This window comes from Pantherophis guttatus, chromosome 3 (assembly GCF_059756535.1).
Source record: "Pantherophis guttatus breed Tessera chromosome 3, ASM5975653v1, whole genome shotgun sequence".
In the NCBI taxonomy this organism is placed as follows: domain Eukaryota; kingdom Metazoa; phylum Chordata; class Lepidosauria; order Squamata; family Colubridae; genus Pantherophis; species Pantherophis guttatus.
The window spans coordinates 131,269,664-131,286,762 of NC_142065.1; the positions used below are offsets into that span (position 1 = coordinate 131,269,664).

Below are 17,099 nucleotides of genomic sequence, written 5' to 3' on the forward strand. Positions count from 1 at the left end.
GGGATTATTTATTTTCCTAACATGTATCACTTTGTACTCCTTTATACTGAATTGCATTTTACAATTTTGATGCTTAGTCACACAATTTGAAGATGTCCTTCTGTAGTTCTTTACAATCTCATTGGATTGATTTCCCTAAATGGATCAACAACATCAGCCAACATGGCCATCTTTCTGCTCATAACTAATCCTAGATGATAAAAGTAATGGTCAAAACATTGATTTGAGTGTAATTCTGCATTAAACATTTTTTTCCAATTTGAAAATTGTCTGTGTATTAATACACTGTGTTTCTGTTCTTTAGATGGTTACCACTCATTAAAACATGAGTCTTCTTATTCCACAGGCAATCAGTTTTTTTAAAAAGTTTTTGGTGAGGGATTTTTTCAAAAGCTCTTTGAAAATCCAAGTATGTAATATCTTATCTCTCGTTATAGATTATGTGCTAACACTAACCCTAATAAACATTGTTGTTAGTTGAGAATCCTTGTAATGCAAACTTCTCTTACCCTTCTGGGCAATTGGGTCTATGATATCAATTCAGTTTTAAAAGCCTTCAAAAGCTGAGATTAATTCAAGGGTCTCTGAAGAAGCTCTAATTACATATTAAACATACTGTATATTACTAAAGAATATATGTTTCTCTTTAATTTGTTTGGTTGGCTTTTCTTATTGTTTGGCTCTGCTTGCCCTTCCCACCCTTAATTGTTTCTTCTGATTCAGCCCTTCCTTTCCCCATGTCTTTTCTCCAATGTTGTTGCATTTCTTTCCTTCTCTTCTGGGTGCTACCTCCTTTTGTTACAGCTCTTCCTGTGTTTGAGGTTCAAAAAAAATGAAACTTTGATTTTACCAATTAGATGGGTTTGTTGTTATAGAAATGGCTAATTTATACTGTTATGTAAAAGTAAAAAGTTGAGATTTGATGTTATTTTTTTATTCTACTGCACCAAAGGGAATCGGAAGTCAATGCCTTTTTCTCCCCCCCCCATTTTTTTCCTATACTTTCCCTTTCTCTTTGCCCTCCCCTGTTTTTTCTACTATTTTCTTTTGTATGCTTGTAGTTTATATTATAAACTAATAAAAAAGAAAGAAAGAAAAGCTTTTCCTGTCTATAGGAGCATCTCGGCATCTCTTCTGTCTGAACTATAGGGCTTGCTCTCAAGCAAGCTTTTGTTGGCACAGATTTCTCCAATATAAGCCACATCCTTCTCATATGACTTCTCTTCCAGCTTTTAGAAATAAATGGCTTTTTGATGTGGTTTTTAATTGGAATACAGGTACTAGCAGATTTTTCTCAGATGTTCATGTCCACAGAACTCTGTATCATATTTTTTATGTCCCCATATACAATACCAGCATCTAGGTTACTGTAGGTTTGGATTTGTCGGTGAATAAACCAATCATTTACAAATTGGAGTAGCAGTAGTATATTTGTTGTCAGAACAAAAATATGAATATCAGAAAAAATAAGAATTCAGGAAGCCACATTTAGAAGTAGAAACAAAGCTGAATAAAGTTGTCATATCTTTCTTAGCTAAAGTCAAAGAATCCATCAAACTCATTTTTCCTCAAACAACTTTTCCAACTCAGTATTTTTTTTTTTTAAAAAAGGCAGGAAGTTCAAATATTATGAAGGTTTTTATAATTATCTAAATTGTTAAAACGGAGCCTTCTGTTTCAATATGGTCTTAGCTAAAACTAGTGTTATTTCATCTGGTGAGGCAGGAGAAAGGAAGGAATTAAATAAAGAAAACCTCCAAAAATGCTGTATATGTTTTGCAACCATAAATGGTAAAAGCACTCCTGTAGTTCTGCCAGAAAACAGACCGATAGCGTAAGGTTTTGATTTACAGAAACAGCTTTGCACAGACCCTTTAGAGAATGTTGTGCCTGTTATAAGAATGTAATTAATTTTTTTCATGATATTGGAATATTTTTTTAAAAAGTAGATTCATATTTTTGTCAATGTTGGGAGCAAGTCAGAGAAACGAAGATGAGAATTAGGTTGGGAGATACCCTGGGACTGAATTAAAATACAATTTTTTCTCTCCCAGAAATAAAATATATGATTCAGGATGAGTGGATCACTACATAGAGTTTCTAATCCATAGACCCATTTGTTCATGACATAATCTCTCTGGCTATTGACATCTGCTGTTGAAATGCCTTAACTCTATTTACTATCTTGCTTAGGCTCATTGGTTGGATTTTTGTGGTTCCTCCATTTCAAACCTAGAGGGGACTTGAATTGCCATTATGATGTTTGGAATATCATAGAGTTAATGTTCTTCTGAGTCATCAGAGGTAAAACCAACAGTGAAATGTTAACTCTCTCTTCTAAGCTAGAAAGCAGGGTTTAAGACTTGGCTTCTGGAAGAAAATGCTGTCCAAAGTTTGCAGCTGAGAGAGCATTATCCTTCTTCCTTTGTCATACTAATGTATAACCTGAAACATAAGACAATAATTTTATTCTAATGAAATAGATATATCAGAGAACTGTGATGGATTTTGCCATATCATTGATCACCATGAAACTGACATTATTTCGGTTATTTTAGATGCAGATGATTTGCGAGATTGTGAAGAGTTTGTCTGTGAAAATTGGTGTTAGATGGGAAATGGCAGATAATATAATTTAAGAAGCAGAACTTGAAATCAATATGTGGGAAACTTTAGATTACATTAAACATACACGCACACACACACACACACACACACACACAAACTTTACTCCCTTTTCTCATTATCCTGGTAACATTTCACCTTCTTAGATTCTGACTTGTTTTCTGAAGTAACCAAACACAGTTCCTTGGTGCTCTTTGGAAAAAGGAAGGGATAGCCTCAATGTGTGTGGCCACGACTATTTTCGCATTATTTACTGTAACAACAAGCTGGACAGATAAATCAGGTTCTCTTCAACTTTGGCTGTCTTGAGTTGACAACTGGATAAACATGAATTACATACAACAGTGTGGGGATTTTTTTCCCCTGCTTGTGTTCCATGTCAGTTGTGTTAGAAAGGTATGTCAAAATTTACTAAAAATGCTGATGGATGAGTGTTGAGTTACTGAGGAGTGCTGAGTAGATGAGATGGTTATTTAAAGCCTGATCTGGAGAGACTTCATAGCAACACTGTAGGGCCATTTCTTGGAAGGATGATGTTTCAGAGCTGATACTTGTGAATCGCTAATATTAAGCTTGGAGATAGATTTTGCAATCCCAGCACTCATTTGTTAACTTATTCTTTAAAAACACTTAAACAAATCATTCTTGTAATTCTCAGGCTTATTTATTTACCACAGTTATATATCTACTTCATGGTGACCTCTGCGGTTTCAGGAGTAAAACTGGAGCATGACATGCTGAAAAAATAATATACAATGGAATGACCTTTTAAAATCACCAATATCCACACTGTTGTGGAGACAATCTTGCATTAAGAGAAGAATTTATAGAATTAGCAGACGAGCCCTTGTCATGTAATTATCTTACAAGAAACATACAATACCAACAGATTGAATGATAGGTACTTGGATGTACAATTTTTTGCACAATGGTCTAATGAATCAAGGGGAATAGCCATTATATTTAAAGCTGGTATAAACTTCAAGATTGAAAACATTTAAAAAAAATAAGGATGGTTGAAATATATTTATAGAAGGGGAACGCGATGATAAAACATTAACTCTAGCATCTATGTATGCTCCTAATCAGGGTCAAATTGGTTTACTATAAAAGGTTATGCATAGAAAAAAAGCAGCATGGATCGTTTTAAAGGAAGGTGCTTTAATATTTATGCAGTAAAGTCTCAGATGTATCGGATACCTCCGAATTTAATTCATAGAAAATGTTAGCTAACTGATCTAATGGAAGAAATCCCAGGAAAGGTTAAACTGTAAACTATCAAGTTACTATAGAGGCTCCATCCCTGTTTGACACCCTTTTTTATTGGTGCTGATTCAATCTTAACCATGAAGCTTCCAAAGAAGATGTAAAAGATACCAGTTATAGAGAATGACTTGAGTTTACTCCAGATTTTATCCCTATGAATAACATGAAAAGCTGCTTAAGGCCAATAAAGACAACAAATAGCAAAACATGGAAAACAACTTAAGAGGAATCTTTTACAAATTTCGCCAAGAATTTATTTAAACTGGAGACAGGACACAATATACCATTAAAGCTCAGATATTTTATTATGGTATTAGAGGAAGCAGAAGCAAACTAAGAAAGATGAAGATGCAAGGATGCACATACAGAATTGTGCAAAATAAAATAGACATTTGATTGACTCCAACAAGATAGTCAATTGAATATGATTGGATATGGGAGCATCTTATATGTTAATGAGGTCAGATGTGGGATGGAGCTACAAAAACAATGGTGCATTGAGAGTACAAAGACAGTACTGTATAACAGGGGTGGGTTCTACTTACCTTTACTACTGATTCGCAGCGGGGCTGCACACTCTTCTGCGCGTGCGCCGAAGCATTTTGATGACGTCGGGCTTGGTGGGTGGAGCCTCCCACTGGTTTTACTACCGGTTCTATAGAACCGGTGCGAACCGGGGGCAACCCACTACTGCTGTATACTCTGAATTTGGTCACTTCTAGTGAGCTACTTTTAAGGGTTTATCTTATATTGGTCTTGCTTCCAGGAGCCTATTCTCGCCTCCTAGTATCTTCTCCCAGCTTTATCAATATTCCTTGGCATTTTAAATGTTTTATGGCTGAGCTGATGGGGTTTCTTGTTTCTCAAGTCCCTGGAAATGTCATCAGGGAGAGGTATGTTTTGCTTTGTCCTAACCAATGCCTTATTTTCTTTGCATGGCCTTATGACTTATATACAAACTGGACTCTGGCAACATTCTCTCCTGCTGTGCCTTGATAAGCTGGCAACTGGCTTGCCCAAGCAAAACCCAGTTTTAACAGAAGGTGTCTGCTGTTTATCCCTTCTTACACCCACCTGGTCAATAACAGTTACATTTAGTGGAGGAAAGAATGGGGAGAAAGAAAAAGGCAAATAAAATTTGGGAACTTTTCAGCCCTAGAATATAAACTTATTGCTGGTGTTTATTTTTTTGGGTTTTCCTTGATTGTTTCTTGTCTCTTTACCTTCTCTTTGAAATAACAGAAAAATACTTTCCTTAAAAAAAAAAAACTCTGGAAGTTTCCTCTGAGCTGTTCTTCTGGAATGGCATACTTCTTCATTTTGTTTTTGTTTGCAATATTTTACTATTAATTAATGACTTCTTTTTGAGCTCAATCTTTCATCCACCAATAGCTTCTATATGGATAAAAGACTATCCGTTGTATATGCTGGATCCTGTATAGTGAGCCCTATAGCAAATCTTCCTCATCAGTCTCCTAAATCCATAGGCATGTTATCTCTCCTTGAATATACTATATATTTTTCACTTGCACAAACTTTCAGGCTAAACTGATTAAGACTTGTTTTATCTAGGAAATCCAATCACAGAATTTTATAAACAAGCAATTATGCCAATTTTTCATGTTGAAAGTTTTACATGCTGAAAACTAAGGAGCATTTTACTTTATTTTAGTAATTCTATTTTGTTCCATTCCATCCCTATCCCTATCCCCATCCTCATCCCCATTCCATTCCATTCCATTCCATTGTTCTTAGTAATTGCTTTTCTTTTCTTTGACATCCTGTGTCTTCATCTTTTTAACTTTGAGTTTAAGGTTATTTACTGTTATCACATCAACTTAAAGAATGTTTTCTCATTCCAGTTTTTTCCATTAGTGCTATCAAATTACTGAAAACTGAAGTTGTAATTGAACTTATTTTCACAATTCTATCCCAAAGGATTGCATTTGGTATTGGGGTGTATCATACGTATTTTGTTGATCTTTAATTCATTCCTTAATCCTTCTCACTATGACTTATTCAGTCCTTTCCCATTAAAACTACAGTACTGGGTATTCGGTAGTCTTGGATTAAACAGTAAGATTGTTACTGTTGGATATTGGATACAGAATAAAAGTAATACACTTTACTAAGTATCCAAAACTGTATGTATACTGTTGACTGACATTTTAAAACATTTCTTGAACTATTTTTGTTTCAGAACTGCAGAATACACTGGAAGTAAAAATATTCCCTTTGAAAATTTATAATCTAAATTGTGATTCTTTGAGAGACAACAGAGACAAGGGGATTCAGGAAATTCCAGGAGAATGCTTTCAATAAATACAGCTATCTATAGCTGGGTTTGTTTGGATTGAATTTGAATAGTTTGACATTTTTCTCTTTTGCTCCTCCCTTTAGAAGAGTCCAGATCAAAGGGCAAGCTTCCCAATTAATGAAGCAACCGTTTAAATGTTGGCAAGCCTGCACGGATAACCTCAGAGCCAAGGCTGATGCTTCAACCTTGAAAGGGGGTTTGGCAAACCACACCTGGTCAGGAAGACTGGCAAGCAAGCATGCCAACAGTTGCTTTGCTACAGACCAAGTTAAAAGAACAGCTAAACATTAACTACTTAACCATTAGTTCTGCAGTGACATCTCTGCATATAATCCTAAGGAAGAAGTTTTCCAGCTGAGAGTTCTGCATCTTTTTATTATTTCACCCTTTTTCAATTAAAAAAAAAAGAGAGAGAGATTTCTGAACTTAGAAAATCATTGTATTTATCAATTTCGGCTGAATCTTCGGTATATCTTGATATGGCAGGAGATATTAGGTAGGGATATAGTTGCTCAACTGTATTTGTGTTGTTATATATGACACATTCTTTGTATGTTGTCACTGCTGTGTTGAAGGTTGGCTTTGATGTTATGTGAGAAGCTCAGAATATGGTACCTAGTGATAGCATCTCTTCTTGTTTAACAGCATTGATGTGCTGATATTAAGCCACCCTTTAGTTTATGTTAGATATCCTTCTGCTAGCTTTCACTCTTATGGGGTGAGGCAATTTTCTCATGGAGGATTATTTTGTTCTTTAAATCTGTTAAGATCCAATTATTATGAAAGTGTGCTAAATCTCAAACCCTATATTTATTACTTGACTTTTGCAAATTACCTCCGTAATGTCTCAATGCCTCCTCTTCTCTGTAGTAGTTCAGGGTTTGTAGTATTGTAAACATGCTGTGCTTCATGAGGCTCTTTGAGTGATGCCAAGCTCATTTTGTAGATTGCGCTATACTCTATTTACCCAAGACAAAAACCACATATAAGTTAATAATTAGGGGCAGTGGGAGGGACGAGCTGCCTTTCATTCCCTGATAGGACCAATAAAAGGTTTAAAGCCATTATTACAAAGAGCAAATGACTGCAGATTAAAGGGAAATGCCTGAAGAGGGGCTTGCTTCCCAGTGAATTTTAACCCTTTCTAACACACGTATGCAGTGTTTCTGTCTTTACATCCAGTTACCTCTTTCATTTTCCTTTATAAATGATGCGAAATTGCTGTAGAAACTTGGTCCAGTGCAGTAAAATAAGGCTTTCTTCTATTAAATTCAGTTTTATTTATTTATAGCCCACATTTCTAAATTCAGTTTTGAAATACAACCCATTCTTGGAGTGGCAGAGCTCATAAGACTTCCTGTAACATGAACTGGAAATGGTCAATCAAGCTTGGTTGCTCTTTTTAAATAGTATTCTTGTGGAAGGGATCATAATTCTAATAAAATGTCTAATAAAAAATGTAGGCAGTATGTGCAGTCACTATGTTGTAACCTTATTCTCAAGGGATGGTGACTAACGATACATGATTATTTCCCCAACCAGTGATGTGTGCTATGTTTTTTTTTTTAAATTTGATTTATATGCCGCCCTTCTCCGGAGACTCAGGGCGGCTTACAATGCATTAAGCAATAGCCTTCATACTTTTGTATAGTTATACAAAGTCAGCTTATTACCCCCACAAACTGGGTCCTCAGTTTACCTACCTTAGAAAGGATGGAAGGCTGAGTCAACCTTGAGTCTGGTGAGATTTGAACTTACAGTAATTGCAGACAGCTGGTGTTAATAACAGTGCTTTAGTCTGCTGAGCCACCAGGCCCTTTACACAAAAGAGCCTGGAGGCAGTTACACAACTGCCTCCGGTATATCTGCATAAACAATGCATGGAAGGAAGCTGGGAGTTTGCATTTGAAAGTGAGACAAACATGGCACATCCTGGATGTAATGTTTAATGCATTCTGAAAAGCTCTTTTCTCCAAAATTATATATTTCACATTTACAATGTTTCAATAGGCTCAAGGTTGACTCAGCCTTCCATCCTTTCTAAGGTAGGTAAATTGAGGACCCAGTTTGTGGGGGCAATAAGCTGACTTTGTATAAATATATACAAAAGTATGAAGGCTATTGCTTAACGCACTGTAACCGCCCTGAGTCTCCGGAGAAGGGTGGCATATAAATCAAATTAAAAAAATAAAATAAAATATACACATCCCATACATAATTAAGGTTACAAGACCTTTGAAACATCATACTGCCTCAGCAGTATACTGTCAGCTTGCAGTTTCCCTAATATTAATCAAAATAAGGTAAATTGGGACACAGAGAATTAAAATGCATCACTGGCCTCTTTAAGCAGAGTTACTCTTGTGTGAGTAATATCCAGTTTAGTTTCCACCCAGCACACTCACAGTCAGTCCCTGTATTCACATATGCCAACCAATTACAGAATAATAGAGTTGGAAGGGACCTCGGAGGTCTTGTAGTCCAACCCCCTGCTCAAGCAGGAGAGCCTATACCCGTGATGGTGAACCTATGGCACACGTGCCACAGGTGGCACGCGGAGCCATATTAGTGGGCACGCCAGCTCAGCTCTGGGGTGCATGTGTGCGCCGGCCAGCTGATTTTCGGGCCTTCTGGGCCCACCAGAAGTAGGGAAACAGGCTGTTTCCTGCCTCTGGAGGGCCTGGGTGTGTGTGGGGAAGGCCCGTTTTTCTTTCTTACCTGGCTCCAGATCCTCTCTGTGTATCTGGGAACGGCGAAAACAGCCTTTCCCACTCCCTTGGAGGCCCTACGGAGGCTCAAAGGGCCCATTTCCCCACTCCCGGTGGAACAGGAAGTGATGTTTTTTCCTGTCCCCAGCCTTCAGAGACTCCTAGAGAGGCTCCTAGAGACTCCTAGAGCCTTGGTACTACAGGGGTTTAAGGCACCCTGTTATTAAGCTTATTAAGACCAGCTGCCTGCAATTACTGCAGGGTTCGAATCTCGCCAAGGCTCAAGGTTGACTCAGCCTTCCATCCTTTCTAAGGTAGGTGAAATGAGGACCCAGTTTGTGGGGGCAATAAGCTGACTTTGTATAAATATACAAAAGGATGAAGGCTATTGCTGAGCACATTGTAAGCCGCCCTGAGTCTTCGGAGAAGGGCGGCATATAAATCAAATTAAAAAAAAAAAAAAAAAAAAAAAAGGTTCTGGAGGCTGGGGATAGCAAAAAATGTCACTTCCTGTCCCACCGGGAGTTGGGAAATGGCCCTTTTCAGCCTCCGTAGGGCCTCCAAGGGAGTGGGAAAGGCTGTTTTCGCCGTTCCCAGATACCCAGAGAGTATCTGGAACCAGGTAAGAAAGAAAAACGGGCCTACCAGGCCATCATGTGCCAGGAGCGGGGGGGGAGGAGGGAGGGGGTTGCGCACACATGTGCGTGGGCATGTGCGTGCGCGACCCTCTCCTGCCCCCCCTCTCCTGGCACGCAATGGCAAAAAGGTTAGCCATCACTGGCCTATACCGCTTGGGACAAGTGGCTGTCCAGTCTCTTCTTAAAAGCCTCCAGTGATGGAGCACCAACAACTTCTGAAGGCAAGCCATTTCACTGATTAATTGTTCTGACTATTAGGAAATTTCTCCTTGGTTCTTCTTAAGTGGCTTCTTTCCTTCATTAGTTTCCATCCATTATTTCTTGTCTTGCCTTCTGGTGCTTTGAAAAATAGGGTGAGCCCCTCTTCTTTTTGGAAAATATTTGAACACTGTTACCAGTCTTTTTTTTTCTCTAGACTAGCCATATCCAATTCCTGCAACCATTTTTCATATGTTTTAGTCGCCAGGCCCCCAATCATCTTTGTTGCTCTTTTCTGCACTCTTTCCAAAGTCTCAACATCATTTTTATAATGTGATAACCAAAACTGCTAACAAAATATACAGGTGATGTATTTATTTGTTTAGGGTGCTCATAGAGCAGGGGTGTCAAACTTGTGGCCCATGGGCCAGATGTGTCATGCGCTGGTCACGCCCACCCCCATTTTAGCAAAGGGGAAAGTCGTGATATGTCATGTGACGACAGCATAATGACACGAGTTTGACACCCCCATCATAGAGTCATGTTTGTAACAAGAAGCCCAATTAAAGTTAATCACCAAGAGGATCTATTGCTAGTCTGTTGCTGGTGTAATTATGACCAATTATAGCATTTTTGGAGGGTACCTTTGAATCAATCTTGACTTCCGGTAACTGCCTGGATATGTCACAGTAGTTTTCCTTGCAAGATTTTGGATTTGCCATTACCTCCTTCCTAGGGCTGAGAGAGTGATTGCCCAAAGTCACCCAGCTGACTTTCATACCTAAGGCAGAACTAAAACTCACAGCTTCTTGGTTTCTAACCTGGAACCTTCATTAACAATTTCACCAAACTGCGTTTATCTCATATCTTTGCTACAAGAATAGAATTAGCAAGGACTGGATTAAATTATTGTGAGGTACTCTATATGGGATTGATTTGACAGTGGTTTGGTAACAGCAGGTTACAGGTAGATTTCACTTTGTTACAGAAATTGGGACTGGAATTTCTGTCACTAAGAGACATGACAGATAAAATGAAAGTATAAACACACAAACAATCTGTGCAATGTCTACTGCCCCACTTTTAGATCCTGTTCTGTTTTTAAATTTCCAAGTTCATCTAATAATTCCGAATATGTTACTATTTTATTTAGGTCCAGCACATTGAGATAAATTATGGCCTCCATTGTCGATATCCAAACCGGAACTTTCATGTAATGTTTTTTTCTTATAGTATCCCAAATATTTATCAGAGCATTTCGCACCAGATGTCTCTGGAAATATATATGCGTCTTAATTTTTCCTTCCCAAAGAAACTCATGCCATCCCAATTGAAGGTCATGGCCTTCCAATGTTAATATTCTCTTGTTTCTTAATTGTACCTAATCTTTTAACCAAGTTATTGTCGCTGCCTGATAGTATAATTCCCAATCGGGTAGGCCGAAGCCTCCTTTGGTTCTGGAGTCTTGCAGAAGTTTACGTTTTATCAGGGCTTCCCCCCCCACCACTTTATTAACATAGGGTCCAATCCCTATTGAAATTAATCCTGGATATTTTTTCCCAATAAATGGGTTGGTCCTGGTATTTTTAAGCATGTGACTTCTGGTCCATATGAGTATGCATTGGTGTGTGTATAGATGATAGATAGGCATGCAGGCAGGCCAACTAGAAACCACACTTGTAAAATATAAAAGACCAGGACAAAAAATAATAATAAAAGCATGAATAGCTGTTAGTTGAAAGTAGTTTCCTGTAAAATAAGAGGTCCATTCCTAAAGGAAATTGATTACCTGTTTATATTTCTCCTTCTCTCTCTTTGGACAGAGACAGAGACAGAGATACATAGATATGCTATGTGCCCCTTCTCCTTCCAGTGGAAAGAACATAAAAGAGGGGGAAAGCAGATGGGGGGAAGGAAGTGGGGGGAAGGTCGACTGTGAATGGAAAGAAAAAGGAGAACAAAACTGGAAGAGAATGAGGTGAGAGAAGGAGATTATTGGCCAAGGAAGGATGGAAAAAAAGAGATTGCTATCTACAAGTAGAAAGTCAGCAAACCACGGATTTGCTAACTGAGGGAAGAGCCCAGTTGTCTTTGGCAGTTCAGTTATTACTGAGGATTGCTGCAGAGAGACAGATGGCCATTTGGCTAAGAGATGTGTCAGCTTTGATACTTACAAGCTTTCTTTTAATGTGAACAAGTCTTATAATTGTCTTCTTAGACAGTACTGTCAAATGTCTGGGCTAATTGCAATAAAGATGATTATCCTTTTGGATTGTCTACAAAAGTTGAGGATTCGAGGTATAGTTTTGCACTGGTCTTGATCTTTCATGAGACATCAGTTCCAGACAGTGTTACTGGGGAGATATCAAGCCCTTAAGCACCATACTGTGGGGTATTTCCAAGCCCCTTCCCTAATTTAACATCTTCGTGAAATACCTGGCAGGATTTTATTCAATTTTATGGAAGTTAGCAGCTGATTTAAATGATTTTAATAGTGACATATTTTGTTGTTTTTAATGTGACTGTTGTAAACCACCTAGAATAGTGTTTTTCAAACTTGGTAACTTTAAGATGTATGGACTTCATGTCTGCTGACTGGGGAATTCTGAGTTGCTTCACATATCTTAAAGTTGCCAAGTTTGAAAAATGTTGACCTAGAGTCATTTAAATAGGCAACCTACCACTAATCATAGCTATTATCTAACTAATTAAATATACTAAATGCTTTAAAAAGAGTAAACAAGACAAACTTTGTATACATTAACATATTTCAGGAGTAATATAATTTGTGGGATGCTGTTTGTGTAGATCGAGGATGAAGCTTAGTGTAAGGAAATTCCCCAGTTGGCAGGATCCCTGAAAAACTACTCAGTATTCATATGTTTCTCAGTATTCATATATTTCCTCTTTTCCTCAGTTCACTCCTTAGTGAACTGAAAGTATTAATTGATACATCTTTGGTAAAAACAGGATAAAAGCATGATTTATTTCTTAATTACCCAGATCTTAAATCAACTCTTCATCCTGCCTGATTTCAAACAGTATTTTTAATATTGTTTCCCCAAAGGATTTACATGTGTGTAACATATTATTCATAATTAATGAATAATGTCTGTGGTATCACAGGATGACTTCCATGAATAAATAGTAATTAGAGATCCAACAGTATAAGACTGTTTTAAAGCCACATGTTTTTCAGTGGTGGCATATCCATTTTCCATTAGAAGTGAAGTGATAAAGGGGCGTGTTCAGTTAATAATATCAGGTTTATTTCTCTTTATCTAAACCAATTCTTTGTCATCAGGATTACATGTAATGCATAATCAGTTTATTTCTCAGTAAACTGTTTAGTGATTCAGCCCAACTGATTTGTTATTTGTTTAGCAAATGGCATCTACAGAGGTCATGCAATTACTGATATACAAATTTAGTTTAAATAAAGCATCAGTATATATGTATATAAGATTTGTAGGCAATACAATTTAGGAGATAATATATTAAATTAAGATAAAACCATAATAAAATCACCATAATATGGAGCCATAGAATTGCATAGAATTATCAGCCCAACTGATAATTAACAATGAGATTAATATGATACTTTAAATTCTGAGGATTCCCCCCCCTCATATTCTCTCACAGCTGTTCTAACAATAGTTCTGTAAAGTGGATCAGTGTTGTAACTTTCTGAGATTGATATGTTTACATGCGTCCATCTTGTGAATTGATGGCAAAAGGTGAAATTTGAATAAAGCAACTGACTTAACTCAGTTTTTAAGGCAAAAGTACCCCACCCCCATTTCTGTGGTTTAATCTTGTTTTGCTATAAGGAGCCTTTTGTAGGATTAGTTCACAAAAAAACATTGCAACTTGAGTTCAGAACAGTAGTTTGCTTCCCCTTAGTTCTCAAATGTAGCTAGCATCTTCATCTTCCATTAACATCATTGTGGGCATCTCCATATGAGTCCAAAATGGATTCTTGCCATAATTGAAATGTAAAAGTGGAGATGATTTAATACCGTTATGAGAGACACAGCAGGCCTTGCTTGATGACGGCTGTTGCAGCATTGCACAAGCTAAATTTAGATGTGTTGGAAAGAGCAAGTGGGCCTTGTCTTTCATGAATTTCTGCCTTGCTTGTGACTGTTTCCTCATTCTTTTTTTTTTTTTAACTTGGAGCATGAAACAGATTTAAATGAATAGAGACAGGAGATGTGGAAAAGTGGAAATGAAGCTGGGTTCCGATTAAATTCTGGATACCTCTTAGCCATTATTGATGTCGGTAATCCCCAGCCACCTGCACTGTTCATTGTTTGAGGTAGCTGCAGTGGAAGTTAGACTAGGGAAAATGGGACGTTATAAGAAGTAACATGCTATGTTGCTGTTGGAGAGAAACCTGCTTCTTCAATTTCCCTTCTGTGACTTGGGTACACAGCTCAGCAAGCTGCAGACTTAATTGTTTTAGCAGGTAATTTTCCTTTTTACTGTGAAAAAAGTAGTCTCCCCCCCTCCCCTTACAAGTTTGTGTGTGCCAAAAATATTACTGCCTTAGGTCTAGAACAGATAGGAATAAATAAATAGCCAGGCATTACAAGCTACAACCAAGATGATAATAGCTGAGTGGTCTTTACATGCTTATGAACAAGAGCCTGGGGAATAAAGGCTGCTGGAAAGAAAATAAAATATAGAGAATTCTTGCATTATATATGGTCAGTTACATTGAAGCAGCATAATGATTGATTGATTGATTGATTGATAAGGTGCCACCAAATCCGTAGAGACTCTTATTAGTCGTGTATATAGACTGTCTCTGTATGATTCATCCCCAATGTTCAGATTTTCTAACAGTGTGCCTATGGGCCATTGTAATCGAGTCCATCTACCTTGCTGATGGACATCCTCTTTTCCTTCCACCTTTCCCAGCATTATTGACCTCTCAAAGGATATGACTTTGAAAAGTACGGCCAAAGTAGGATAATCTGAGATCAATCAAGTGACTGGATTGATTTGATCTGTTTGTTGATTTTCTTATCTATCCAGGGAATTCTCAACATCTTCTCCAAAACCAAATTTCAAAACTGTTAATACTCTTACTTTCTTCTTCAGAGTCCAAATTCACTTCTCTAAAGTGTCACAGCGAAATACCGTGGCTTGCACAATTCTGATCTCTATGGGATATAAACACATCATGGTGTCTGAATGTCTTTTTCAAGGCTGCTGTGATTGCTGTACTTTCTTGATTACTTGTTCCTTTACTGTTGATATAGAATCCTAAAGGGCAGAAGCTATCTACCACTTCTACATATTCATTGTCAATTTTAAGCCTGGTTTTTGTACCTGTTGTCATTAGTTTAATCTTTATATTTAATCTTATTGTCCTTTTTCATGGTATTTTTTGACTTTCATGACTAGAGCTTTTCAGGTCATTTGTGTTCTCAGCTATTAGAGTAGTATCATCACCATACTATGGGTTATTGATGTTTCTTCCTCCAGTTTTAAGATCATAACTCATTTTCTTCCAGTCCAGCTTCTCTCAATATATATACTGCATATACTGTAGATTGAATAAGTAATGGAAGAATATGGGGCCTTGTCTTACTTTCTAACCAATCTACAGCCAGTCTGCTTCACCATATTGCAACCAGAACTATGTATAGATTTTTGCATGAGAATAGTAGGATCTTCTGGGAGTACAATTTTCCTAAGGATATGACATAGCTTGACGTGATGGATACAATCAAAGGCCTTCCTTTTGATGTATTGATTTCTTTGGGTTATTCCTTGGCTTTCTCATTATCCACTGTGGACTAGCAATCCCTTTTGTTCCTTTTATCTTTTCTAAAACTTATTTAAATATAGGGCATCTCCTTTTTTAGATGGAGCTCTACTCTATATTGAATTATAGTAAGCATCATTTTGCTAGCATATTGAATTAAGGGCATGAAATTTTGCATGTCCTGTTAAGCCTTATTAACATTTTTTTTTTATTTCACATTTCCTCAACATCTCTATCAGTGCTGCTGAAAATGATGGCTATATGGTCAAGATCATATTATGGATTTCCCACTTTCTTATACTAATGGTAGGGCTTATTTGATTTCTATGTAGTCATATCGTGATATCCACGCATATAGCTGCTATTTTGGCTGTTTGTATTGTGTTAGCAACAAAAAAATCATTCGATTGGCAGAAATTGTCAAATCATTTTTCTGCTTCATTTCTGTGTAATAGGCCATGCAGTCAACTACATTTTCCTCCTTATTATTTCCAACATTGGCACTCTGGCTGTAATCATAAGTAGCACATCAGATTTCAAATTGACTCTTGACCATAAAACGTCAACTTCCTCTTCTTCTGCATCTGTAGTTGGAGTATAAATATGAATAGACATCCTAGACACATTAAAGGGTTGGTGTCTGATTGATATTATTCAGTCACTGACTGTATTGTACTCAAGTACTGTTTTTGTTATATCTTTTCTGAGTATGAGACTAATGCAATTTCTTTTTTTTTCAGTGTCCTGAGTATTAACATCTTCTGATTGAAAGTGTACAGTTCTAGTTTATTTTAGTTTCTGATGCCTAACATAGCAATATGTTGTTAATTCATTTCATCATTCATTGTGTTGAGCTTTCCCATGTTCGTGCTACTTGCATTCCATATTCCCATGTTAATTCTGTCTTTGCAGCTTCAGATTCTCTACATGGCACTAGATGTCCTGAAGACTTTCATCTATCCTTGCCATAAATATCCTTGGCATTAAAAAAGATTCATAGTTCTACCTCAGTAACATGTGAGGGCCATCCAACCTAAGGAGCTCACCAGTCAGCACTATATAGTCAGGGACAGTATTCAGTATGCACCCAGCAAATAAACAAATATTGGGAATTTTCCTTGGAAATAAATCTTGGTCTATAAAGAGTTTAAAATGGAATATAATAAATGTGACTTTCTGAACATAGCAGGCAGATGAAACTGGATTGTGTGGGGGGGTATACAATATACTAGAAGGATGAGCTCAAGTTGCAGCATGAACCATCTGTAAAACATGGAATGAAGCAGACTTGTGGTCTTTGAGGTTAGCTGAGATTGCCATTTATTCTATTCTTTACACCCAGCCTACAAATGAAGAGAACACTGAGGGAATCCACCAATTACAAATATAGAATTTCCCTCTGTTGAAGAGCTGCCAAATCTAACTCTGATTATTTTAAGAGAAGGTTTTGGCATACCATAACTGAGCTGGTGCTGATTGGTATGTATGAAATATTTTTTTAATGTACACATTGTGGATGCAAATGAAATGTTCAAAGACACACTTATACAGGGGTTATCTTCTGTCTGCAT

At 37.2% G+C, this 17,099-nt stretch overlaps 1 protein-coding gene across 3 annotated transcripts in view; it reads left to right on the plus strand.

The window, feature by feature from the left end:
• Positions 1 to 17,099, plus strand: part of FBXL7 (F-box and leucine rich repeat protein 7) — a 161,299-nt gene that overhangs the window by 66,715 nt on the left and 77,485 nt on the right. The window lies entirely within an intron of this gene.